This window comes from Cavia porcellus, unplaced genomic scaffold (assembly GCF_034190915.1).
Source record: "Cavia porcellus strain 051 isolate PalLab524CR breed Dunkin Hartley unplaced genomic scaffold, mCavPor4.1 scaffold_9, whole genome shotgun sequence".
In the NCBI taxonomy this organism is placed as follows: domain Eukaryota; kingdom Metazoa; phylum Chordata; class Mammalia; order Rodentia; family Caviidae; genus Cavia; species Cavia porcellus.
The window spans coordinates 53,259,110-53,286,675 of record NW_026947492.1 but is presented as its reverse complement, the minus strand read 5'-3'; the positions used below and the strand labels follow the sequence as shown (position 1 = coordinate 53,286,675).

The 27,566-nt window shown below is 35.2% G+C and overlaps 1 protein-coding gene across 1 annotated transcript in view; it reads right to left on the bottom strand.

The window, feature by feature from the left end:
- The window catches only part of Tenm4 (teneurin transmembrane protein 4), a 2,788,855-nt gene that overhangs the window by 1,684,883 nt on the left and 1,076,406 nt on the right, over positions 1-27,566 (bottom strand). Inside the window, exon 4 of the mRNA XM_063256396.1 lies at positions 12,400-12,456. The gene's annotated coding sequence lies outside the window, so the exon portion shown is untranslated. The remainder of the gene's footprint in view (positions 1-12,399; positions 12,457-27,566) is intronic.

The window sequence follows — 27,566 nt, the reverse complement described above, 5'->3', positions numbered from 1 at the left end:
CTGTACAATTCTAAACTGCATTCTCTTTCCTGCTGAAGTGCTACTCTAATATGAATCTCACAGTGGGTTTTTATTTCTACATTAACTTTTTTGGTAAATGATTTGGAACTTATGGTGCATACAGTTCAAATCTGTGAATGAATCTCACCAACTCTACCTCTAGCTTCCCTAAAAGTGCATGCCTCAACAAAAATAAACTGTCTGTATTGGGAATAAATACATGCGTATATATTGAACTATATATGTTGTTTTAATTTTAAAAATCAAAACAGAAAAAAGGATAGAAATGATTCAGGATTGCAAAAAAATTAGAAAATTAACAGTATTTAATATATTGCATATTGTTATTTTAGGAGTAATTGTTCAGATTATAAGATTTAGGCATGAAAATATCAAACTCGAACAATGTTCTTTATGGTGAAGTAACAGTGAATATCATAGTTATCTATCTGATGTGTGTGTGTGTGTGTGTGTGTGTGTTTGTATGTGTATGCCTATATACACATCATATTTTTTCTTCTTCCTTTTCTCCTTCCCCCATGCCAGTAGTTCTTTCCTTTTGAAAGTAAATATTTTTCTTTGTATATCATATAATCTTGTATGGAAAGAGTATAAAGAGGAGGTTGATATTTAACTGAAAGGATTAAACAAACTAACATATATAAAGCACCTATATAAACCCCGACACACAGCAGTTGCTCAATAAATTCCATTCGCTATCTTAATATAGCTTTTATTTTTCCATCTTTGTAACACAATAATGGTAACTCTTAAATTTCCTTAACTTATTTTGGAATCAGCGCAACTGAATTACAAATCTACCTTTTTTATTCATTACCTAGTTAGACTTGATCATATTATTTAATTTATTCATGTCCTAGTTTCTGTATTGTAGTAATAAATAATAGGAACACCTGCCTCATATAATGCAACATGGTTAGGTTAGTTATGTTTGAAGAAACTTAATAATGCACAATGCATGACACTAGGTAGCTATTTGATAAATGACATAAAACATTTATCAAAACTCATTTCTGGAACAAAGTAACTTTATTAAAACAACCTTTGAGTAAACACTCACATACACACATATATGCATACATACATACAATCATACAATACAAGGACATAAGTTTCAACAAGATGGTCATCAAATACTTGAGGAATTTGGAATCTTGCTTCCAAAGAAAATAACTTAATGATACAAAAGTCCCTGGCAAGTACATAATAGTCAAAAATTGCAAATACTATTTTATATGTCATTTTATTTAATAATCCTGACACTTTGAGAGTCATATAAATCATGATTATTTTGTTGAAGCAACTTAGTTTGGAAATGGTAGGTGCTAAAACATTTTAGACTGTAAATAATTGAACTACAACCCAAACTTCAGAGTTTAAATTGCAATTCATTCTTTCACCCATTTATGTATTTATTAATTTATTCATTAAATCTTATTTTGGTTCACACATCTCACTATATAGCTAGATTTTCTGAAATGACTGTGAAAATTACAGACACTGCTGAAATCAGTACTCTGAATGCAAGTTTAGAAGGAAAAATAAGGATATTTACATGGAACATGTATTAATATGTAACTGGTTTGGACAGGTACCAGGGACCAATTTGTACAAAGGCAATCAGTTATTTATGCCACTTTTCTTTCCCTTCCTCTTAGCCTTCTAGATTAGAATGCTGTGGGAATAATTTGACAGGAGAAAATGCTCCAGTTGGAGGGAGAAAAGGCCATTTGATTGCCAAAGACCCCTTCAATTATCCCTCCATTCAATCTAAAGGAATTACCCACGTGCACAAGAGATGCTCACCGTGTCTAAAAGAAATGCAGGCCAGATACAATAGCTGTTTTCTGGAACTTATTGAATATAACCTTGCCTGCTCTCAGATACTTTAATGATATTACTCTTGTTATCAAAGTTATGTAAGGGTATTTTGTTGACAGGAAAAAAAACATAAATAGAAAAATAATTGCTAATCTTTTGTTAAATATATTTCACCTACTTTTCTACAAATAATTTAAGCAAATTATTAATTGCTAGATTATTGTTCTATAGCCTGCTTTTTATACCACTAGTATTTCTTCACGGGGAACTACAATTCATATTTCACACTTCTTTGATTGTGTAGTAGTCCACAGAATAGAATATTTTTCTATGAGTATTTGCTACTGATGCTTTGAGTCTTCTTTCACATATAGTGAAAGTTTGTCTTTCCAGCAACTCATTGATGAACTAGAAGTCCTGAAATGCCATTGAAAATAACAGGGACTCTGGAACTAGACTAGTTCTCTGCATCCAGTTCTTACTTTGTGAGAAGAGAATGGAGACACTTTTACATGACTAACACATTTTTATACTAACTTGACTTTCGTGGAATTTCTTTTCCAAAATAGAAACTTCGGTTTAACTTTTTCACATCCCCACCCCCAACAGAGATGTTCCAGGAGTGCCCAGGGCAGGGCCTCTCTTGCAGCTCCTGCCTTAGTTGCCTCAAATCCCTCCTTATTTAGGCTTCCTCCTGGTGCACATTTCTCTAAATCTGCACAGATATGCTCAGAATAACAATTCTCCTTTTCTATGAGGAAATTTCAATATTTTTTTCAGAAAGAGTTTAAGAAGAAAGAATCTATACCTATTGATGTCTATATATGCCCTTTTTAGTAAAGCACGTGAAGTTTTTCAATTTTCCACTTTGGTTTTAACCAAATCTTGGGGGGATCATACGCCTTCATTAACATGTTGATCTCCTCACCCAACTGCCCTTAGCAGTCTTACTGTTTTATCAATATATTACCTTGACATTTCAAAGAGGCTAAAAATTTTCAGTACATGAACTATGATAAAATATGGTTCTAACATAAATCTTCTGAATCTCACTAGTAAGATTGTCAGTCAAGTATGCAAGACACTATGTGTGCCTGAGCTTAGGTACTACGTAAGTACCAGTTTTCCTTTGCTTAACTATCATATTTTATCTAATGATAACATATCAGCTATCCTAGCAAGTTGAAAAATGTTTCGTGTTGGATGTAGGATGTTTCAAAGGAAATAACACACTAGGGAGCCATATGAAGAGTCGGTCTGTTTTGGCTTCTGGCTGGTAAGTGATAGTGCAGGCTATGAACTTTCATATATCTGACGTATAAGCTAAACTTCTCTCCCTCTATTTCACACTGAATCTCAGGAAAACCCAGAGTATCACATGGGCTGGTTAATTCATGAACCAGGTAGAGAAGCTCCAGTTGCCATTCTGCATGACTGGAGCATTGGTGGGTTCACACCATGGATTCACACTATTCCCAGTAGTTAATTCATTTTCACTGATTTCCATCTAGTTTCTCACTATGTATTTCAAGTACTGGCTGGCAGAGTGATCAAAATTCTCTGGAGTATATAGAACTGAGACTTCTTCCTCTGGAGTTCAATGAATAAATTTTATCTGGTGATAGCTTAATTTTTAAGGAAGTCTTTATATTTCTTCCCTAACAATTAGAGGAACTTGTCACTTTTCTGAAAGCCATTGGTCTTCAACTGTTTTTCATTGAGTGCATCTTCAGACAAGGTTAGGTCTAGCCCTAAATTGTCTAATTTTCCTTTTAGATGCAGCTCTCTTTTCTTACTGCATATAATACCATTCGGCTGGTTCATATTTGAAACATATACTACTGGATTCATGAGAGAGTAAGGGTGCAGAGATGGAAACTTCTTTTATAACAAAAATACTACAGGTTCCACAGCTCAACTGGAATTGACTGTCTTGATCACATAACAGAAAGGGACAAAAGAGATTGCCCAACTAGAAAATTATTTCTTTTTCTATAGGGAGGCATCAAACAGGAAAACACAGTATCCTTCAAGTCACATGAATTAAATTTCCAATCTAGAATTTCTATCCTTTTAACCCTGGTCATCTTGGGCAAGATATTTTCCTCTTTACCAGAGTTTCCACATGTGACAGCTTTGCGTGAGCAGTAAACAAAATGGCGTCTGCATATGGTGCCCAGCATGGCCTCACAGCTATGTGGAGCATTCAAATCTTAGTCTTTGTTTAAGGTTCGTAGAAGTTGGGCACTGTGGCAGACTCTTGGGATTCTAAGATCACAAGTTTGAGTGCAGCCTTGGCAAATTACCTTCCTAGCCAGACCTTATCTCAATATTAAAAAAGAAAAAAAAAATGAAATGGGCTGCAGACACAGGTTAGTAGAAAGGCCCTGGTTTCAATATATAAGGCTGTTAAACAAACAAACAAACAAAAATTATTAGAGGAATGGAGGATATATTGATGTTATTCCATGACTGAGAAATAAAATATTCAGAATATACAACTTAAAGAGGAGAAGTTTAAACCTGACCATGATTTTAGAAGTTTCAGTTCGTGGTCAGCAGGCTTCAAAGCAGAAATATCATGATGGCAAAATGGTGTAGCAAAGCTGCTCAGTCCTTGGTAGCCAGAAAACGGAGCTCAGGGGAAGAGCACCTCCAGTCACCCACTTTTAATTGGTGTTAATCTAACAGTACATTCAGATGTGAACGTCACAGTAGTAAACTGTGGATGAGTGTAGTGCCCCATGATATAACCACCATTCCAGAATTGTCTTCATTCAGTTGTATTTACAATGAAGATTAACTGGCAAAGAGGGCTTCAGCCACTCTTGTAGTCCTGTGATCTGTCCTTACAGTCTGCAAACTTCTGGCATTTAAATTACTTGACCACAGGGTATGTGCCTCATATTTCTTCTCTTCCTGTTTTTCCTTCCCCTTTTTCTGACTTCCTCCCTCCCTCCCCCACATTCCTGGCCCTCCCTCCTCCCTTCCCCTTCCTCCTCCTCTTCTTCCTGCTCCTTCTTTTTCCACTTGTGGTGATGGAGATTGAACCTAGGCCTTCCGGCCTTCTAAGCAACTGCTCTATCAATGAATTGTATCCTCAACTCTTTTTTTTTCCTTCAAATATTGTATATACTGAGAGGTATTTACAACGTTGTGTTAAGTTCTAGATTTACTGTATTATTATCTTCTATTCCATCCACGAGGAACAGTAACAAACACAAATAGACACTAAGAAAAATGATTTTCTCATTTCTTATGTTACTGAAGCAAAAGAATTAGATAGCAAAAGAAAGAAAGAGCTGGCAGTCATGAACAAGAGGGAGGAGAGAGGAAATAAAGATATATGGATCTGCATAAATCATTGTGTTGAGAATAGTTTTTATTTCTTCTGATGCAAGAATTGATCTGAATGTGTGAAATATTTAAAGCAGTATTTTTCTTTTATCAAAAGATTTTACCAATATTTTTCATTAATGATAAAAGGAAAATTTCATATTTATACTGCTTTAGAACCCATTTGATCTTTGTAATGCTGCAGAAAGAAATATTTACAGTAAGAGACTGACTTCTTCAAGGTCACACAGCAGAAAAAAAAATAGAGCTGGGTCCTAAAGTCCATATGCTCCACATTATCATATCCCTTGTTTGGCACACAGAATTCTGCCATTTAATGACTTTAAAGGCAAGAAAGCCAACAAATTTATCTATACAGGTAAATAGGCATACAGAAGTACAGGAGAGTGCCCACAAAGTGAACACTTTTATTTTACATTTATTTGAGCAGGTAGACAAATGTGTGATTTTATACCGTAGAGCAATCAGTTTTCTACCATGAATGAAACTGACAGCAATTTCAGGGAAATAAAAGCAAGAGAGAACAAATCGGGTTAGTTGGATGGTTTACAATGTGGGAACCGGAAGCACAACCACATGTCTGTAAGCTGCTTTTGTGTCAGAACACAGTTTGGTTTGCAGCATGCCTTCAAGCTTGGTTTCGATTACAAGCTGATAATGACTGATACTTAGTAATAGCATTTTATCTCAAACATAGTTTGCCACAAAGCCCTACTTAGTTCCCCAAAAATCTTGCTAATGAGAAACAATGTCTGCTATGCCTTCAGGGTAGCAGAATTGTGTTATGAAATGGTCTTTGGAACTGGCTTCCAGTTCCCAAGTTATTTTGAAATATATAGAAAGTAGATAAGTGATGCTGGCTCTGTGGAGTTTTGTAAGTTCAAATAAAAATGTTTCTTATAGTGTTTGGAATTTCATTAAAAATCCAGAGGATGATAATCATTTTTATGCTTTACCCAAGTGCTATTTGACCCTATCTCACAGATGGTGCTCAATAAATATTTATATAATTATAGAATTTGCAGCTGTTTGTTTTATGAAGCAGGAGTCAAGTAGGAGTCTGCATCAAGAAATGTTTGACTGAAAACCTAAGGTAGGTAGGGACCATCCTGACATGGTAGAATGGATCATGGCCAATTCTTGTTCTGTCAGTGTTGCTGAGTGTGGTACTAGCTAGTAATCATCACAGCTCTGTGATCTTGAGAAGTTTCCGAATTTGTTCTTCCATCTATCACTTGGGAATATGATAGCAGTGAATGTTGATGAGGGAACACACATGAAATGTTTATTAGTCGTGAAACACCATGCTATAAAGGAGCGTTATCACTGTCATGTGTTGTGATGATGGTGTTTGTGTATCAAAGATTAGAAATTTTTTGAAGAATATAGATTCCACAGCAATAATTTCACAGCTTAAAGTAAAGCCTAGAATTTAATCTGAATGATTGAGATCATCATGGAAGGATTATATAAGGATTTTTATTGTTGTTTGTTGTTTTTATCCCTGAAATTTAGTGCCTTTTTAAAACTTTCCACAATCATATTATTTTCCTCATTGTAGTTCAGGAATGATGGTGTGAAAAAGTTCTCTTTTCACTATATTTTTACTTAGTTAAACTTATTTCAGGCTAATTTTGCTGCTGTTGCTGCGGTGTTGTGGTGGTCATTACTGGAGGATGAACCTTGATCCTTTCAACTGAGCTACATCCTGGACCTTCTTATATTTTATTTTCACCCAACATTTTTGTTACATCTTCCCAGGTGAAGATCAAATTTGTGATTCTCCTGCCTTAGACTCCTAGAGTTTTAAGATTATATGTGTGTGTTACCATGCTTCTGTTTAGGCCAACTGGTTCTTGTGATTTCTTGGCACTGTTGATTAGCTAAAGCAAAAGAAGAAATATTTGTTGCTTTATTTTCTTGTTTATCACCTAATTTGTATGTTGGAATTTACCTCACATCTTTCAGTCTCACTGAAGGAAAACATCATGGACACATGTTCCCATCACTAATCAGACTTTCATGTATGGCCTGACAAATTGAGTTCATACCCGAATCCCTGCACTGAGGTCCTGTTTGCCTCGCATTTTGCTAGAAGGTAAAGAGACACTGTGGTGTGGCCTCTGGAATTCAACTCTAGTTGGGGGGACAGATGCTTGGGTAAAATTCAGTACAATGAATCTTTGGATGCAGTACTCCAAGGAAAAAAGTTGAGACAACTAGGAAAAACTATCTGAAGGAAATTATCTTCCCAAGGACCAGTAAGTTAAAAAAAAAGAATAAATTCTGTAAATGACTAGCTAGAAACATTATTATGGAAAACAATAGCATCTTTATCTTCTCCTTTGTATTATACTAGATCAACTTAATATTAACTTCTTTTCATTTGTTTCAAAGCCTAAAAGTAATTATTTACCAGCTGAGGTACTAAAAAATCTCAGCAGAGTAAAAGAGAGTTGGATTTTTAAATTGGCCTCATTATATATTCTTTAAGGCTGTTGAAAGGGGTTTGGGGTTGTCATTTTATCTTCCAAATAAAAGTCACTTGCTTGCTTCATTGCATTTGAAAACAAACATTTCCTTTAAAAGTCATCCTAAAAGTGACATCTTTCTCCAGGTATTATGTACCACACGCTGAATGAAAATAATATTAACTTGGTCTGACATACTTTCCCACTGACAGTTTTTTTTAAGTCATACATTTCTTTCCTTAACTTGCAGGGGTGAAAAACAACTTCAGACTCCTTAATTTATAATTTAAGAAGTTTTGTTAGATCAAAAGAGAAGAAAGAATGAACAGAAGCAAAGAGCGTAAAGAGCTTTAATATTTGAGTGATTGCACCATAGTTGGCGCGGCCTTTCTCCCTGCTGCTGTACGATGCAAGCAGAAAAAAGAAATCAGAAAGCGATTTGCTCAAGGTTGGCCAATGTGAGTCAGAAAAGATTGGCTATTTGAATGCAAGGCAGAACTGACATCTTTCTCCCTGAAAAGAGTTTTTTTGTGTGTGTGATTGGTTTCAATCCCAAAAAGTAAACACAATCACATTTCATACATTTCCAGCAGCAAATAAGGCATAGCTGCATTTAAGTGGGAGGAGTGTTGGGAAGCTGAAGGGTGTGTAAGGGAAATTCTCACTACATTATATATACATATATATATATATATATATATATATATATATCACATATGTGTGTGTGTGTGTGTGTGTGTGTGTGTGTGTGTGATTTGATGGGAGGATGGTAGAAATTGGAATAAATTCTTATGAAAAATGTGGAGAGCCCAAAGATACAAGGTGGAGGTAGAAATGGGCAGTTTGTGAGGAAGCAGGCTTTGGGGAGACAGTCTGGATGATGTCCTGCAATTTCCTAAGCTCCTTCACACTCACTGTGTGTGATGCATCTTTAGTTCTGTTCACTCTCTCGAACTCCTTCAAGCACATTATCTTTTTCTGCACTCTAGTCCATGTATACCACACTATAACCTTTTGATTAGATATGCAATGAGTAGAGATAAATAGCATGGTACTCAATTCTAAAAGATATTTCTTGAAGGTTTAGAAGTGTTGGATAACCTAAATTTGTTTCTTGAACTTTATGATTTCTTATCTGAAAAACAAAAGGGCATACACAAGTCTGGTACAGAGATTTTCATGAGATTAAATGGGAGAATCCACGAACACAATCCATTGACAGTGTTGAACAAATGATAGAAAGTGTGACTGTTTTCTTGGCACATATGTCATTTTCACTTGCTTGTTTTTGCATAAGGGATGTTGACTCTACAGAGGAGACTTTCGGTAAAAGACACGATCATTAAAAGCACATCCACTAGACTTTGCTGCTGAAGTGCTGCTCTTTCACATTTAAAAAAGTAGTGATAACCCTGACCCATGTATACTTATAGCAAGAAATTCACTCTCTCCAGAAAAGATATTAAATGCCTTTGTAACCCAGGTTTCTTTTGTTTCTATCAGGACTTAGGAATTAATGCTTCAAAATATAGTACTTCATAGAGTTTGGTTTACCCTATGGTGTCAACACTTTTTAGTATAGGGAAAGAGTTGTAAACTCTGCTTAGCTGTGAAAAGCTTGATTTGAAAATGGAATTCCTATTGGATGAATCATAAAATTCCTTATATGAGAATTGTTTCCTAGAGAAAGATATTTTGAGATATTATTATTTACTTATTTAATATATTCAATATCATCTGAGTTTTATAATTCTTTCTGGAGAAAAGTAGATCTGGTGATGTTTTCAAGGTTTCCAAGATAGAATATTTCCATATATACTATCTGAGGCTATGTGAACATGATTGAGCCTAACAGCATAATAGGGGGATTTGAAAATTTGCAGAACCTAAATATGGTACAAATAATAATACACATTTGAGTAAATTATGAAGCAACACAGGTTGAATCAGATGGTGGCAAAGAAGATGAACAAACTTGTGGGTATGTACAGAAGTTCTAGGAACTTAAATTTCTGAAAGACTAGGGAGTAGAGGAGAAGTGGAAGTGGTTATCACAGGTGGCTCCTCTATCTCCAAAAGCCAGAGACTGCATTGGTGCCACTTGGGAGGACTGCATTTCTTTGTCTGCTCTTGTCTGTTTCAGTGCATCTGCCTCTTACTAGTAAATGTATTCCTAAACTCACACATTTCTATTAGCCTCCCCCATCCTTTCCACTCTTCTCAACCCTATAGGACTTAGCACAGAGAAGACAGTATTTCATAAGTACTAAGGTCACAAAGAGTGGAAGGGGGCTCTTTTGGTTACATAAGGCCCGTAGAGACAAGGAAAGGGTACTGCAAAGTATAACCTAGGGCATGCAGAACATTAGAGAATATTTTAAATGAAAGAGGAAGAGGTAATTATCAACTTTTCTGTGTAGAAAAAGTATGATCAGGCTCCTGAATTTCAAAACTAAAGTATTAAGAGGTGGGCCTGCTTTTGGAGAGTTGTGTGGGAAATGATGTCTTCTTACAAAACCAAATGCTGGAAGATGTTATCAAAATAAATTTTTATTGGACATATGTACATGTGTCTTTTAATTTACACACATCATCTCATGAGGTATGTATAAGATACTAAATGACTCTATTTTATAGAATGGAAATCTTGGTTACAAGGAGGTTAAATGATACGCCCCAGTTCATACAGTCAGTAGGCAGCAGACCTTGGTTTGAAACCTGTCTTTGTGATTTACTAACTATATTCTCATTTATCACCTATCTCTCTGGATATTATACATATGCTGAACATTTGGTAGCATATCTTAGTTATGCTAGTGAAGGATAGTAGCATAGTAATATAAACTGATCAAGTCAAAAGAAGAATTCATTTGTGAGATAAAATTGATGAGGGAAAGTGTACAGCAAGAGCTGTTCCTAGAGAATCAGAGTGAATGAGGAATTCACACTGTCGGATACGAGAGTTACACTTAGAGCTATAGATTCCTTAGTTTCAAACTGAACTCTGATGAAAATTTAACTATGTTTGCAGAAATTTTTACCTGTGTGCACCCTAGAAACTTGTTGAAGGAATGAAGACATTTAGAATGAATAATCCTGGGTAGATGGAAATTTTGTTGGCTCAGGACACAGAGGGAATGGTGAACCAGAAAAATGAAACAGTAATTGCTTTCCTAAATGTATATATAACTAATATTCATTGTACAAAAAAGTATAGTTATATCAATCAGTGAATTATTTTTGTTTTCACTTTATTTTTAAGAGAAAAAATAAAAGCAATGATAAAGATTTTCAAAACAACTTAATAGACTCAAAATTGAGTGTCATTATGTTCAAAGTAATTGCTCAGATTAAAAGAATATATATATATATATATATATATATATATATATATATATATGTTTGTGTGTGTGTATTCATAAACACACGCACAAATGCAAGATAGCTAAGATAAATATACCACTAATTTCTATAAGTTCATTGTAAAGAACAATTTGTGTTTATATAAGTTTGATCAATTTTTCATTCCTATATCTTCAGCCAGTGGACTTTGTTCTGATTGTTTGGTATACTGTATTTCCCACTGACATATAAAATGCAATTGACAAGAAAGTACAATATTTATTTATGTACCATCCAAAAGAAACTAAAATTGCTGCTTGTTAGAATTCTAATTCGATGTTAACTATAGAACATATATTGATTTCAGTGATGATTAAAATAATACACATGTGCTAGAATAAACTAATCATCATATTTTCATTCTGTTTATTTTCTTTCTATAAAATGGTGTCATGTCCTAGTAATACTACATTTTCATTGATATTTTGCCTTCCAGTTTTCTGTTAATATTGAAAATCTTTTCATAATCAAAAATTTTAACCAATGTATAATAGTTCACTCTGTGGTTGTGCTATCATTTAAAAATCTGTGCATTATTGCTGGTGTTTTTCAGTGTTTCATTATTTCAAGTAATGTCAAAGTAAATATTTTGAATGTAAATTTTAGCACTTTTTTGACATTTTTCTTAAAAGAGACTTCCTCGAATGAATAATTAGATCAATGATCATAAGCATTCTTAAGTATTTATATATTACCAATATTATCTATATATTACCAATTGCTTAAGTCTTTTAGGTTACACTAGAAAAGCAACATTAAAATCAAAGATATTAAGATTGAGAAGCGAGTACTGGAAGGTTCTCCCCAGGATCTTCAAGGAAAACCGATATGCACTGAAACTACCCCTACCCTTGCTCTTATCTTATGTCTCAGAAACAAAAACTAACTTTGATGTAAGTTATATTCAGTCTTTTCCCTCAGCTAATATACAGAACTCCATGATATACCCCCTAAATAAATAGGAAAAGCCTTGAGATATCAGCCTCTTCAGTGTACTGTCACCAGCAACCAAATTTCTGCATGATAATCTCAGTGCAGCTGTACTTTCTCACAATCTCATCATCACTTGAAAATATGCCACTTAGAGGAAGAAATTCTGCATGCATTTTCTGTAGACATCGTCACACTTTGATTTTTAAGACCAATATAACAGTATAACTGCTTTATACACTTTTAGTATTTGCTCTGCTGAACTCAGCCTTTGAAAAAGATCTGACCACAAAGAGTAGAATTTGACCATACCATGAAGCCAGACTGATTAAAATCATGTTCATCAAAGGATCGTTGGTTTAAATACATGTTAATAGCAACTCGCCAAAGTGCTTACCTCATTTGGCCATGCTTTTCAGTTCAACCAATCAGTCCAGTGGAAATTCCAATGTATCTAGAAAGGAAATATATTGGAAAAGCATGGATTAAACAGAAAATACACATATATAGGAAGAATTCAGTTAAGTACAATTTTTTTTTCACTATAGTTAACAGGATATTAATTCATAAATCAAAGCAAAGAGCAAAATGCAAGGAGATAAAATAATATTCCTATCAAATGATTCAAACACCGCCTACAGAATTTGGGCCCATGTTGGACCCACCCCTCAGGAATGACCTGAAAAGATGAAACAAGAATCATTTTAGAGTCATTTAATCTTTAACTTCAATTTTCTGGATGCAAAGAGCGAAAGCAATTACTCTTAACTCATTAGCTCAGGGAGGGGTCTGACAAATGAATCCAGGATAATTATAAAATAGCTCTGAGACAGCATGTGAGACATGTGTATGCTCTTCCAATGTCTGACAGAAAATCAAAGGTGTAACATACATGTTAGTAAGCAACTTTAATTCACGCGGATATGGATGTGATGAGTCTAAGCCAACATTTTTAATCATATACCTACCTAGGCATAAATGCTTTTAATAATTGTGAAAGAATACTGAAAACGATCTGATGCAATATGTCTTAATGTTTTTAAAAGTTATAATAAAGAAGACTTCTCTTTGACTATACTTATACTTATCTTTTCAAAGAAATTTATAGTTATGATTGATACATTGTTATTTTTCTTTATTAAGGATTGAGTACCAGAAATGTCAGCCAAAAGTTTATGATTCTTCTAAGATTCTACAGTTTTAAACAACAAATCATTCTAATTACTATTTTATTTTAATATCTCAGAGTCAGGCACTGAACTACATTCATATTCTCAAAGGTCAAAGTGTAAAATATTATTTATTGGTTTTTTTCAGAATAAAAATTTTGCTCAAATACACACGATCACAGTTTATATTTCTATTTTCAGTATCAGTGCTCAGACTTGTTTTATATAACAGTTCAGAAGATATTTTATGCTTTATTAGCATACATTTATGACAGCATAAGTTATGACATGACACAGTAGTACTAGAAATCAATCTTCATTAAAATCATGTGAGAAGAGAAACATAAAATTTTTACTAGAAAGAGTAACAGGATCCTTGAATTTAAGATACAGTTTTTAGTTATAAACTTCCTAGGTTTGATATCTTTCAATACCCCAAATATAAAATTTTAAATAAATGCCAATAAACATGATTTATGGTGAGTTCTAAATTTACTAAACACAGCATCAATTTGTTATTGTAGGACATACATAACATAGCATGTGATCACAAAACAAACAAATGTATAATATTAGAATTATTCATTCCAAACAATAATTGTTCTCCACTCCTATTCCTTGAATTTTTTCAAACTTGAACTGAATTAGATATTTTGGTAATGGTCCCAGAGTATCTTGCATATAATATTCTCTAGCATTTGTAGTATAATACCGTAGCTGAAAGAAGTGACCAGATGTCATCACTGACAGGACGAAATTGACTAACAAATATTTTCATAACTTCTTCATCTTCTGATCCAAATGAACACTGAAACTCTGCCCTATTAAATTATTCTTTCTCTTCTCTGCATCTGATGTCTTTCATTTGAAAATAGCATTTTTATTTCCAGATCAGATTCTGAAATTCTATGACATAGAATTGAGGTAATTGAAAGAGAACACAGTAGGAGAATGTCGGAAATAAAGGAAGTAAGATTAAGAAGGACCGGACTCGGGGAGCACCTGTTAAGAAGAAAAACAGTCAGAAAAGAAAGTGCATTGCAAAGGTGGAGCCAGTGTCATGTGGGTGGTACGGAGAATCTAGCGGTCAGCAGCACTGGAAAGTCCTCAAGGGCAAATAACGGAGGGAGGGGAAAGAGGAATAATTTCTGGCTGTTTAATAAGAGATCAAAAGGACAGGAACATGAAGGTAGATAACAAGGTTGAAGAGCATTTTAGAGTTCTCTTAAAGGTTTTGCCCCCAGTTCCCAGTACTGTACTAGTCTTTGAGACAGATAAACATGGAATTAAGACTCGGTGGTGTTAAATGACTTCTTCAATAGGAACATCATGGACTAAAGCAATGGGTCGCATACTGAGATCATTTATGCATCCTCATGGTTCCTCTGTCTGGTACAAACTGGATTTCTATGAACAATTAATTGAATATATATACCCAACTAAGTAAAATTCTGTACAATTAGCTTCTTCTAGTAGCAAAAATTATTTAAAAATCAGAATTTAACATATGTGCAATAGATTTGACATCCTATCATGAATTCACAGTGTACTTACTCATCTTTCATAATCAAGGATAACAAATGTCCAAAATGGTAATTAAAAGAACAAAACCCAGACCTCACACCACAGTGGGAAGCAGAACAAAGGAATGACATACAGAAATTTGAGTTAGGTAAAATGAAAGCTTCATTAATTTAATAAAAATTATGTTGAGGCGAAATTGTCAAGTCCAGAGGATTAAGAAGAAAATGTTCTGAATAGGCTTCAAGTTGAGAGAAAGTAGAGTTGGAAAGCAATCATGCTCCCATTAGTAGAGGGGACTCAGGAGCAGAAGGGCACAGAAGGAAGAGTGCTCACTCTGATCTGGTGCCAAGTGACAGGACTGTCCTCATCGAACTCACACTTCAGGCTGAACTCTATTCACCGGGTAGACAGGGAGGCACACGTGTCAGAGAAGACTGAAGAGAGGAGCAGAGGGCGGACAGTGTGATATCACCTCATAAGGATGTGTGGATGCTGGGGCAGAGGTCTCGGAGAATGGGAGAATGAAGGGAGAAACTAGAATAAAAGTCAGGTTCACACTGGGAGGGGCACAAAGAAATGAATGGTATAGCTTTTCAAAAAATGACTTTTCCAAAAGAGAAGGAGGAGTTAAGGTTCACAAATGCACACACCTATTTATTTACGTACTTACTTATTTAGTTTTTCTCACTTGTTTTAAGGCAGGGGCATTTGCAGCATTATAGATATAAGCCAGTAGCAGCGGAGCCGTAGGAAATGAATTTGGTGTAGGGGCTGTACAGTGCTGTACAGTGCTGTATCACAACACGGTTGAACTTGAAAGATATTTTGGTGCCATGAGAAACAGGATGTGGTCACTGACTGGATAGATAGGATGCAGGGGAAAGAGTGACTGAGGAAGACACATGAGTCCGTGCAGTGAGAGACTGGGAGGAAGATAGTGACTACCAGTGATGAAAGGACACATAGGAAGCGCAGGCCTGGAAGGACCAAGTACACTCATTTCTGAGCATGGTCCAGCTGAAATGTTTGTCGGAATTGTAAGGCTTTCTGCCATTGTGTTATTTCTTGCACTAAGAAGATTAACTGAGATTATTGTAGATGAGCATCTGTGTATAGATACAAGACAAGGAAAGAAAACTGAAGTGAGCACCTTGGTTAGGAGTAAGAGAGTAGAATAGTGTTTAAGAGAAAAAGGAAAGGCTATTACTGTAAGTAACATTAAAACCAATATACTGCCAGTATCAGAGAGTCTAAATATTAGAACAAATAAATTCACCAAAAATAAGGCCTTTATCTTTCACAAAAATTGAGATGCAAAAGAGAATTTAGGATTTAGGTTGAAAGGACTTCAGTGTGCTCCATAAAATCTAACAAGGCATGTTCAATACTGTGTGAGAATATCAAATGACTTTGGCATTCATATATCCTTAGAATTCACTGAGCATTTAGTTAGAGCACATTGCTGGGAAATGAAAGCATCATATTCAAGCCCTGATAAATTTGGTTCCAAATTTCTAAGGCTGGATTTTTAACAGAGTAAATGTGCTATGAACATAGTACATTCTCAGCTAAAATCCATGCTATTAAAAACTATCTTCCACAAGACAGGTGAAACATCCAGTGAATGTCTACCAGGAGAATATAATCCCTGGAAATTCTATTTTCATGATTAAGGTTTTCAAGGTTTCTTTGGACATGTATATCATTTGTTCTACAAGCTTGGTACATAAATGATGACCCAAATCAATGAAACATTTAATCCAAGCTGATGAAATGTTCAAGTTTTAGAGCCACAATAGTAATTTCTGTACATCTGGGACACAGCTGTGGAGCTCCACTTATATACTGGTTTTTGTTCAACTTCAAATGGTTCAGGAATAAAAGGAATGTAGGTGATTAGGATATGGTGCACACTGCAGAGATACTCAAGAGTTTTTTTTCTGTGAGCAGTTCCTAAATTTTCCTCTTCCCTGAGAAATGGAATGATGGAAATTTTTCCTGGATTACCTTTCCCTAAATAGGCTTTGAGGGCACTTAGGCTGGTCAGAAGGTGTAACCTGCTTAACAATTCCAAAGCCCTCTTCTCTCATGATTATACAGGACAAGTACTGGGATAGTCATTCTCACGACAGGCATAAGTCATTACTCACTGGGATGCAGAGGCTATGAAAGGACCAGCCCAAGCGGATGCTGACAGGCAGAGGCAAGATTCAGGGCTTGACCTTGTACTGCAAGAAACCGCACAGACCATGAATCTGAGCCAGCCATCTGATGAGATGCCTTCTCCTTGGAATTCATACCCAACAATAGGCTAATAGATTTATGTCATAAATGCACTGACCTTTGTGGACCAGAACATATTCTCACAAGGTAAAAAAAATTTTTCAATACACCCCTGTGTGCTACAGTTATGACAGTGACTGACAACAGGGGCTGGCCCCAGTCTCCAGGAAGCTTATGCATAAACGTTTGCATTGTTACCCTTTGATTAACTTCTGACACACTTTGCAACATAAAATTCATACAGAGATATTGCTCTGTAATGTTATGTAATGCTGGCTATAACGTCTATACACTTTGCAAATGAGAACTAAAATGTACGTGAAGGCAGCTTGCCCTGAAATAATATATACATTGGTATCTGTATGCATGTGTTCATGTAAGGTGAACATATTTTAGTCTTCAAATGTTCATACTTACAATGCTATTATTCAAGTGTAGTATTTGGAAAAATCACCTCACGTACTCTAGGCGTACTGTGCATAAAGAGACTTAAGCAAGACCAAGATGAAAATAAATAATTCATGAAGTCAGAGGCCTGAAGCAAATGTTAACTAATTTCAAAATGGGTCAAAATCACAACAATTAAGTCCCTGACATGTGAAGTCATTTTTTTCTCCCTAAAATATTAACCAACTTGCTTCACTTCTTCTAGATTGATTTGTAGAGCATAAAAGGTCATTTTGGAGGCAGAGGGGGAATTTGGCTTCTACAAGCCATCCATAATGAGAGCCAATAAATTAGGTAAAGCTCCTGTTTACCTAAGCTGAAATATTGATGTCTAAGACCACATCGAATGCAAATCTCTACATTAATCATTTTTCTCCAGTCAGGAAATTCAGACCATGGTAACACATGCTTTGATAGACCTATACATCATGGTTACAGCAACATTAGACAGTGCCTCAGTGACAGAATACAAATATACTGCATTGGATTTCCTTCATTTTCCCTAGCCTGACTTTTATTTGTGTCTTAAAATTCAGCTTTGGGTGTGTGAGGTTTTGACATGAGTTTGGATAATTTTTTTGTCACTCAAGAAATAAATGAAGATTGGTAACAAGAATTTTCTTTTCTTGGTTACCTGAAAAGCACCTTAGAGGAGGCTCACATACAGTTTGTTAAGTGGAACACTTTGATGAGTGCTTGCATTGGACTCAATCTTTTCTCATTCAAAGAGCGAAAGATACCATCTTTGTTTCTCAGAGTGTTCCCACTGAATCTGATCATCTGGTGTTTCCTGGAATATGTATTGTCCAGATTCCCATTGGGTGGGCCAGGAAGTCTTTATAACATCCTTGGGTGTTTATTGTGCACACTAATGATTGACAACTACTATAGAAAACTATAAATTGTAGGGATGTAAAAACCATGCCAATCCTGTCATTTTAATATTCAAATACCTGTACTTACATGAATGCATTTTAAACCTCTGCTGAGTTTTGTTCTCAGTCTTCTTTTGTAACTTATATAAAAACCCAACTCCAATGATCTCATCTGATGCTAAGATTATAAACCTCTGTATGGTAAATAGATTCCCAATTTTTTCCCAAAACCACAATTTTTAATAGTGATATTTTACCTGAGCTCTAAATTATATGTGAAAGGGAGTGCTGGGCTTCTTCACTGGGTGCTGTGAAGAAGAAAAAGCAACTGAACTAATGCCTCACCATGCCACTACCAGAGCAAGTACAGAAGTATGGGAGCTCTCTCCAAAATTTCTCAATTGGTACTTACCAAATAAATCAAATAAACTTTCTGTGAAGTCCACCCCTAGTCTCACAGTCCTCTCCTCCTCTTTCCTGACATCCTTAAGGCCAGCCCCTCACCGGTGCTCACCTGTGCCATTGTAACTGTCTTCCAGTGGTTCTTCCTGCCTTACGCTTTGAACTTCTGAATAATATTTCTAAAAATAATTCTCAGTCCTTCACTTCCTCAAAATTGTAACTCCTTGCACTCTAAAAATCTAGGTTTCCTGGATGGACATACCCGACCCTTTCCAGCCTGACCCTAGCCACCATCCATCACACCTATCTTCATTGTATCTTCCTACTAAAATAGTTTATGGTGGCTTTATACAAGCCGTGCTTTTATAAAACCCGTGTCCTACTTCCTGCTACATCACCTCTCTTTCAATTGCCTTGTGCCCTTTTGTCCTCTATTATTTTCACCTAGAAAATTGTTAACCAAAGTTTATAGTTAATAATTTATAATACTATTATTCTATCTAACATTATGTATTTATTCTGTGCATTTAATTAATTCAACGGATCAAAATAAATCCATGCATTGACTTAAAAATTCCTTTTGATCCCTGTGAACATCACATTTGGAAATTATAAGTAGCAGTCATTTTTAAAATAAACTTTATTCAGGCCATTATTTTCTTAAGGTTTTCATCAATCTTTGTCCCACTCCCTGTGTTACTACTGCCAACATTTGATTTACTTCAAATGAAATATTTAACCCAATATTTTAAATAGCATGTTTTTCTCTCTCTATTGCTAAATTACTTGTTCCATAAAAGCAGAACATATGTCTTATTCATCTATGTTTTCTAAGGATGGAACCACAGATCTGGCATACTGTAAGTTGCCCAAACAATATTTCCTTAACTCAGCAGATACAGTTCATTGACACAAAGGATATTGCCTTGAAAAGTATTTTTCAGCATATTAAATGGGACACTGTTTGACATAAGACTTTGAACATCAAGAGCAGATTGGCAGTACCACGTGCATGTCAATGTATTCCTAATCATCCGATACCAAATATTCTGTATTAGCTGTTCACCAACCCTGGACATTGTCCATGGCCTAATACAAACCAGGCTGCACAGTAGAAGATAGGCTTAGCTACAAAGCTTCATCTATATTTATAGCTCATCTTCATCTCTTGCATTACTGAGCTCCACCTCTTGCAAAATGGGCTATGGCATTAGAGTCTTAACGGAAAGTGAACCCTGTTATGAGTAGATACTCATAATTTCTGCTGATCTGAGGTGTAGCTGAGGCAGTGATGCTATCCTTGCAGGTTGGCTTGAAACATAGATTAAAATTAGCAGAGAGATTTGAATGCACAGAGACCATAATAAATCCGTTCCTTACAGAATTGTATCACAATCCTATCAGTGAGTGGCAAGTAATAAGCCATATCTCATGGCAAGTTTTATAGTGTCAAGGAAATGATATACTTTAACTGCACAGCTGCATCTTGTGGAAGGTTTAAGTCAGAATTCAACACATCATTCTGCACATGGCCTGCCTATTATTTACTTTACTGCTTTCATCTGTGTCCCTGTCCTCTATCTTTCCTATGTCTCAGTCACAGTTTTTGTAGGTGCAAAAACTTACCCTCACCAAAATTAATAAATCAAACATCACTGGAGAGCTTCTCTAAAAATGGGAAAAACTCAATTATGAGACAGAGATTAAGATCACCAGACACAAATGTTTCAGGATATCACTTCACAAAATGTTTCTGTATGGTGAACATCATTTTTACTGGCTAACAACATTGCTGAAGCTAGGGTGTTCTATGGATGAAGAATCAGAGCTGTCTACTGCTGAGAACATTTGCCATGAACTTTTAGGAGAGGCTGCAGTTTAAAAGATATGATATTTTTTTTCCTTTTTGGCTAATCCCATAAGTAGACAAATTAATGAAATAGCAGAAGATTTTGAAGCAAGATGATTAGGAGGATTACCACCACAGTAGATAATCCTGGGGAATAAGGGTACAAGACTGACTCCAGGGCAACAATGCTAGTTTTAGGGGTGATAGAAATTTAGGAGGATGGGCTTACCTTTGTTGCCAACAAGCACCATAGCTGCAGAACTGTTCCAGTATTTTAATGATTCCATATCAGGAAAATTGAATTGGTCATTTGGGTCAAATGACCCAAATTGGAGAAAAATGGCTACATGACAGGAGGGTTTTCAAGTTTCACTACTCGGGTCCAAAAGGTCACTTCTGAGTGAGTGGTTGTCTACACTGTCAACCACAGAGAAACGCTGAACACTGAGATTTTTAAAAAAAAAAATACTTCAAACACTAAAAGAGATTTTCAATGAGATTGAGTCAGGCCATGCTTATTCCTATCTGTTATACAGGAAATATCTCAGCTTTTAATGGAGTTTGGGCATTACTTCTGACTCAAACATACCTGAACTGGGGAGGAATGGCTCTGCAACTCATTTGTGAGAAAGCCAGGTGAATATACTTTGTAAGTGTTAAAAGAGAATCACCTGCTTGAGATTCCAAATGACGGTGGCCTTAAAGGTGTATGAAACAACTTTAAATCTTCATAAATTCTGCACCAAAGACAAGGTAAAATATCATGATATTGTCCAAAAAATACTGAAAAATCTACTTCTATTTCCAATAACTTTGTGAGGCAATATTTTCTACAGTGGCAGTAGCCACACTGAGATTGCCAAGCAGACTGGTGATAAGTAACATACTTTGTGTGCCAGGGTCTTCCATTAGCTCTAGATGTAATTATTTAGTTGTGGGAAACTAACTTGGGTGCCCCACTGATCCCTATGTTATGGTGAGTTGTATAAATATTTCATTATATCACAAGAAAGATGATAATAGAAATAAAGTACAAAATAAATTGAATGCACTAGAATCAATCCAAAACCACCAGCCTCCTACTCCACCTCTGCCATGGCCTGTGGAAAACTGTCTTCAGTGAAACTGGTTTCTAGTACCGAAATGGTTCAGGACTAATGTTTTCTGTGATCAAGACTCAAAGTGCTGATAAAAATCTTTCTGTTATTGTCCAGATTTCAGAAATATACAGGTGATGATAAACTCTGCTAAATTTTAGAAATGGAATATACAGTCATTGTTAAAATCATTAGGCAAATGGACCTCATTGAAACAGCATGATGTCAATACATTTTCATTAGACTTAGTGCATTTTTGTGTGTTACACAGAACAAACAAGGACATAGGACAGAGTGCAAAGAGGAAATAGTAGCGATTCTAATCATGAGAAAAGATCAAATGACAATTTGTATGAGAAAGAAACCCTCAGAATTAGGGATGTGATAGAATATAGTTTTTTAAACTAATGCAAATACTTTTTCAATAATCACATACTATTGGTATTCTTGATTATAAATTATTATGGTACTTTGACTAATGTAATAGTGACAAAGCCCTGTTACACTTATAGAATGCATAGCCTGGCCTGTGTATTCTATGTAGAGTGAGATATTTAGTGGGTATGAATTTTTCTCTCACTTTGTAGATGAGGAAACTGAGTTCAGAAGGACTTGGTAGCTCCTTCAAAATCAGGTCACCATAAGTTGGTGAATGACATACTGCAAGCTTATTCATTTAACAAGCACATTCCAAGCAAAAATTGTTCCAGACATTGAAGTGGGAGTTAAACATCTATGAAAAAATAAATTCAAGGAATTTTCAGCCTTGTGGCAGAGTCACTGAAAATAACATAGAATATACAATATGGCAGGTATTCTAAAGCACCATGGGAGCAGTGTGGTGGAACATGGTAACATATAAGAGAATAATCTAATCAACAGGGGTGAAGAAAGCATAGATGGAATTTAGGAACACTTCCCAAATATCACAGATAGTCTGACTTTGTTGAGGGAGAATGACTTTATATGGAAGCAGTGATACATGCCATTGATCCAGGGTCTGTGTCATCACATGTTGTTAATTTCTGATATTGTCAGCCATTGTTGGAGAAAAAGTAATGGCAGATCAGCTTGATTTTGAGTTCTCCAAGTGAATTCCTTGAGAGATGGTACAGAGTAAACCACTGTAATTAACACTATGATTCCAAGATATTCAAGAGTACAGTGCAGGTATGACCCAAAGGAGTTGTGTTCTACACAGAAGTAAGTAGTGTTTCTGAGTGATTATGCTTGGCATGTACAACTGAATATTATAAATAACAGCCCTGTTCTGGGCACTGTGCCAGTCTCGTGGCAAAACTTACCTGATTGATTCTACATGATGACCTTCCACATTGGTATGTTTGAATTTATTGTAAGAATAAGGAGACTAACAAGAAGTTTAAATAACTGTACAAAAATAATACATATAGGAAAAGGAAAAATGATTCTGTGTCATAAGAGTCCTTGTTTTAAATACTAGGAGATCAGAAGAAAGGGATAAGTCCTGTTACACAATTTATAAGTACTTCACTGATGCCACAAGATGGTACTTTCTTCTAGTCTGATCATAGAAGACCAGAAGACCTAATTTTATATCAGCCTCTCTGAGTGTGTTGGAGTTTCAAGGCCTAGTTCCTTCCTTCTTTCTGCTTCCTCGTTGATCCTTTTGCTCTCACTTCCTCTGCATAGAGCTGGGGACAGGTCATGTCTTTTTGACTACCTATGCAAGAAATGTGTTCTTCTGCAAGCCATCATGTGTCTATCAAACTGTCTCAGCATTGATCTATGTCATAGAAGACCAACAGATATCTCCTATTAATGCAGTATTTCTTTAGTACCATATGTTATCAAATTTATGAATATTTTGTGGAGCTACTATGGGAAAAGTAAGCTCAGAATAATGAAATAAATGAAAGACAAAATGCCTGTATGAAATGTAGGCTTTCTTTTAATACCCTTCCGTCTCCCTTTTAGGACTAAAGGAGTTGTTAAACCTAATTTTATGAGCAGTGTCATATCGATAAGATGCCAGCTTGTACTACATCTTCAAATATGAAGGCTTCCATCCCCTCTCACTTAATGTTAGTTTAATTTAAAATGTCGGTTGCAGTCCCAAAAGTGGAGTTGCCTACTCTAAGCACAGATTTATTAATTTACTACATACCAAAGTCCATTAATTTTGAATATTGCTATCAATTATGCTACACAACAAGATGAGAGCTATGTAATCACTTTTGGAGAAGTTTCTTCCTCAATATATATATATATATATATTTTTTTTTTCAAGAATCACAATTTGATTATACTAATTTTTTAAAAAATTAAAAATCCGAGCCAACAAGAAAACTTCTGAAGCTTGTACCTATAACTTAGCCACATAGCTAATGAATAAACATCACTATTTTTCAAATAAAACTAAGATTGTTCTGTTTTATTCTGGATCCTTAGAAACATTTTCACTTTGTAGGTATGAAGGTGCATAGGAAGACAATGTCAGCCTGTATACCTTGCTTTTTGATTTTTCCTATACTTATCTATTAGGTGTGACTGTGAGGTGACTCTTTTCATTTTTATTTTATCTCATTTAACTTTATCTCATACTCTCAGTTCTCTATTCCTGCTTACTATATGGGAAATCTGGAATTTCCTACCTATTCTTATTTCAGAATGACTCTTAGATTTTGTTCTTCCTACAGTAACTCTATTAAAAAGAGAAACCCTCCTTTGTGCTAATCTTCAGGACTCTTCAATGATCTATCATCAATTGGGCCTTTAGACAAGTCTAAAAGATAGTTTGAATTTCTTCCTTAGCTCCTAATTCGCTGAATCAAAATGGACTCTATTTTCCAGGGATGTCTGACAAACCATTGACCTAGGCCTCGGGCCAGGAGGGTGCCAGGTGTCCACTCTATGCCAGGTATTATTTAGTTTACTGTTGACCAGAAAAAATCAGAACACTCCTCTGTATTTAATAAATAAAAAGGGAAACATATATGAAATACGAACACATATGTGAAGTAGGATACAGAAGCACAGAACAGGATGAAGTCAGGGTAATGCGAAGACAGGGTAAAGAAAGGCAGGCTTACTCAGCATAAGCAAGTGAGGAAAGACCTCTCTGAGAAGGGGCCATTCTTGGGAACAGAGATCTGAACAAACACCTAGGCAAAGCTGTCCAAGTCGTCGGGATGCCAATTCCATTATCGGAGCCTGGAATGAATTTAGCAAGGTCAAGAGACAAAAATGAGCAGAAGCACTTAGTGAGGTGGAGCAGGCCCATGCTGGACACAGGCTGGATCCGAAATGGAAACACGCAGTGGGAAACCAGGGTGGGGTAGGGCTGTTCCTGATCTGGCTTCAGGTCTGAGGGCAGGGAGGACATGAATCTTCTTCCCTCCCTGTGGTGACTGAACACAAGTCTCCGTGTTTCAGAAGAATCAGCTTATTAGCATGTCAGGAAATAGATTTTTATGTCCCCTCATTAATAATTTAGGTGAAGAGCAGTTAATGCTTTCAACGAATATTAAGTAATACTAGACTATATTCACAATATTGTATTTCCTCTCAAAAGTAAAGGATGCAACACAGCTACTGATCTCATTCAACAAGAAATAATTTATGAAATAAATGCATAAAATGTTACAAAATATATACTCATATACTTTTTTTTTTTTTGTGGGACCAGTGATAAAATTTATGACCTCACACCTGACAGGCAGGTGCTGTGCTGTGGAGCTATATTCCTGGCTCTATACCCATATTTAGAAAATGTACAGATGATGGAACTTTGTATATTATTCTATTTTTATTATTTTACTTTTTTCAATTTTCTACAATAAATATTGTTGAGTTTTAAGATGCTAAACTGAAACATTTTTTTTTTAATTCCATGTAGATTCAGGCACAGTGGCAGATAACTATAATCCCAGAACTCTGGGAAGCCTAGAGAGGAGGATTATAACTCTGAGCCCATCCTGTACAACTCAGACACTTCAAAAGAATTTGCCTCAAAAAAAAAAATGTAAGTCCTAGTCTAACCTCTCCTGCACCCAGAATCACTAAAAATATTACTCTAATTTGAAGCTCTTTGAGAAAATATAGAAGGAGATGCATTTTTTGAATAGTTATTTGTATTATTAATTGGAAGATTGATTTTGAACATGTTGCTTAACATCTCTGAATGTAAATTTTATCATCTAATAATGGGAAAAATAATACCTACATGTTAAAATTGTTCTGAGAAATAAATAAGTGAAAGCAAAAAAACTTCAGAAATAGTTATACTATTTCTGAGCATAGGGATAACACCTTTATTCAAATGATATCTAGTTGAGGTTTACATGGAGATTCATAGCTAAATTTAAAAAAAAAAGCCTTTGATGAAAAAGTCTGAATTACTCTCCATCAAGATAACATTATAGAATAATAAAATTACCATCCTGAATTGATCTTGAAACATCTATTGTACCATCAATATAATTCTACCTTGAAGTTAGTTTTACATGCTGCCAGCTTCTTAATCTACATTCTGCTTCTTTCTACAAGATCCAGATAAAAGGGCCCTAATCCAACATTCACATGGTAGCCTCTTCTCTATCTCATAGCAGTTAACTGCTATTCTAGATTTTAATGCTTTTCCTAGCTGATTCTCAGAAAGTAACTTTACAAGACCCCTCAATCCATCCAGAAAAAAAACTCACTGTACAATTTCAATGAAATTGTAGAACCTAAATTTTAATATGAATTTAAAGTATGTTTGATTAGCATAGAACAAAAGGATTCCAACTGCCTGATTTTTTAATTCATCCTAAAATCATACAGCATTTTAGGAGTCTTATCATGGATCATCTTCAGTGGATTTCTCACATGAAAGATTAAAATGTTGTTGATGTAGGCCAGAAATAGCTAAGAGGCACAACACCTGCCTGACAAGTGTGAGGTCATGTGTTTGATTTTTGGTAACAAAAAAAAAAAAAAAAAAAAAAAAAAAGAGAGAGAGAGAGAATAGTGTTGATCTTACAATTCAGAGACAGTATCTGTTACAGTAGTAGGTGACTGAGTCACAATTAAAATTTAGAAATCTTTTGATTTATTTGAGCCAAATAATTAACAGATAATTTATAAAAATATACTTTATCAAGACTCGAAATCAGAAACTAATACCCTGTGATATATCACTTCTAAATACATTTTCAAATTCTAAACAGAGTACTCCGTGAAGTTTTTGTCAAATACTCCATGGGTGTTTCTAAAGGATGTGCAACTTTTGACCCACATAATTTCAAATATGTTAAATATTTTAGAACTAGAAAATAGTTCCATTCAACATTCTCTTTATATTCTGAGACTGCCCACCTTGCCTAAGCATAGCTCCACTGTTAATAAAAACTTAGATATCTGAATACAAGTGAAATAGTCGTTATATTATCTGCTATTTTCCTACACTAACCATTGTGTGCATTTGGTTACCTGTAACACTGTAATATCCCGATATCAACTATCTAAATGTCTCATAATCTAGGATTAAAGAGAGGCTAAATAACTAATGTGCATATTTTTGAGTCTTTATTTCTTGTACCGGGACTCAGTTTCAGGACCTTGTACTTGCCAGACAGTCACTTATGCCACTGAGCTATATCCTCAACAGTATTCTTAAGCCTTTACCTCAAAATATATCTATGGGATCAAATACACATGCTCATGTACTATTCAATTACTTTAAATTCCAATTCTAGTTTACCATTATTCGATTGTTTGGTTTTGGTTACTTCCTCAATGGAGCATAGGAAGTACAATAACAATAACTTGTCAGTTAAGGATCCAAGTTTTACTCATTTTTAATTTATTTATCACCCAAATAGTTATTGACTTTCAGCTTATGAAATATCTTTTCTAAGATAACATGCAAAGTGGTTAATGGCAGCAGCCCTTAAGGA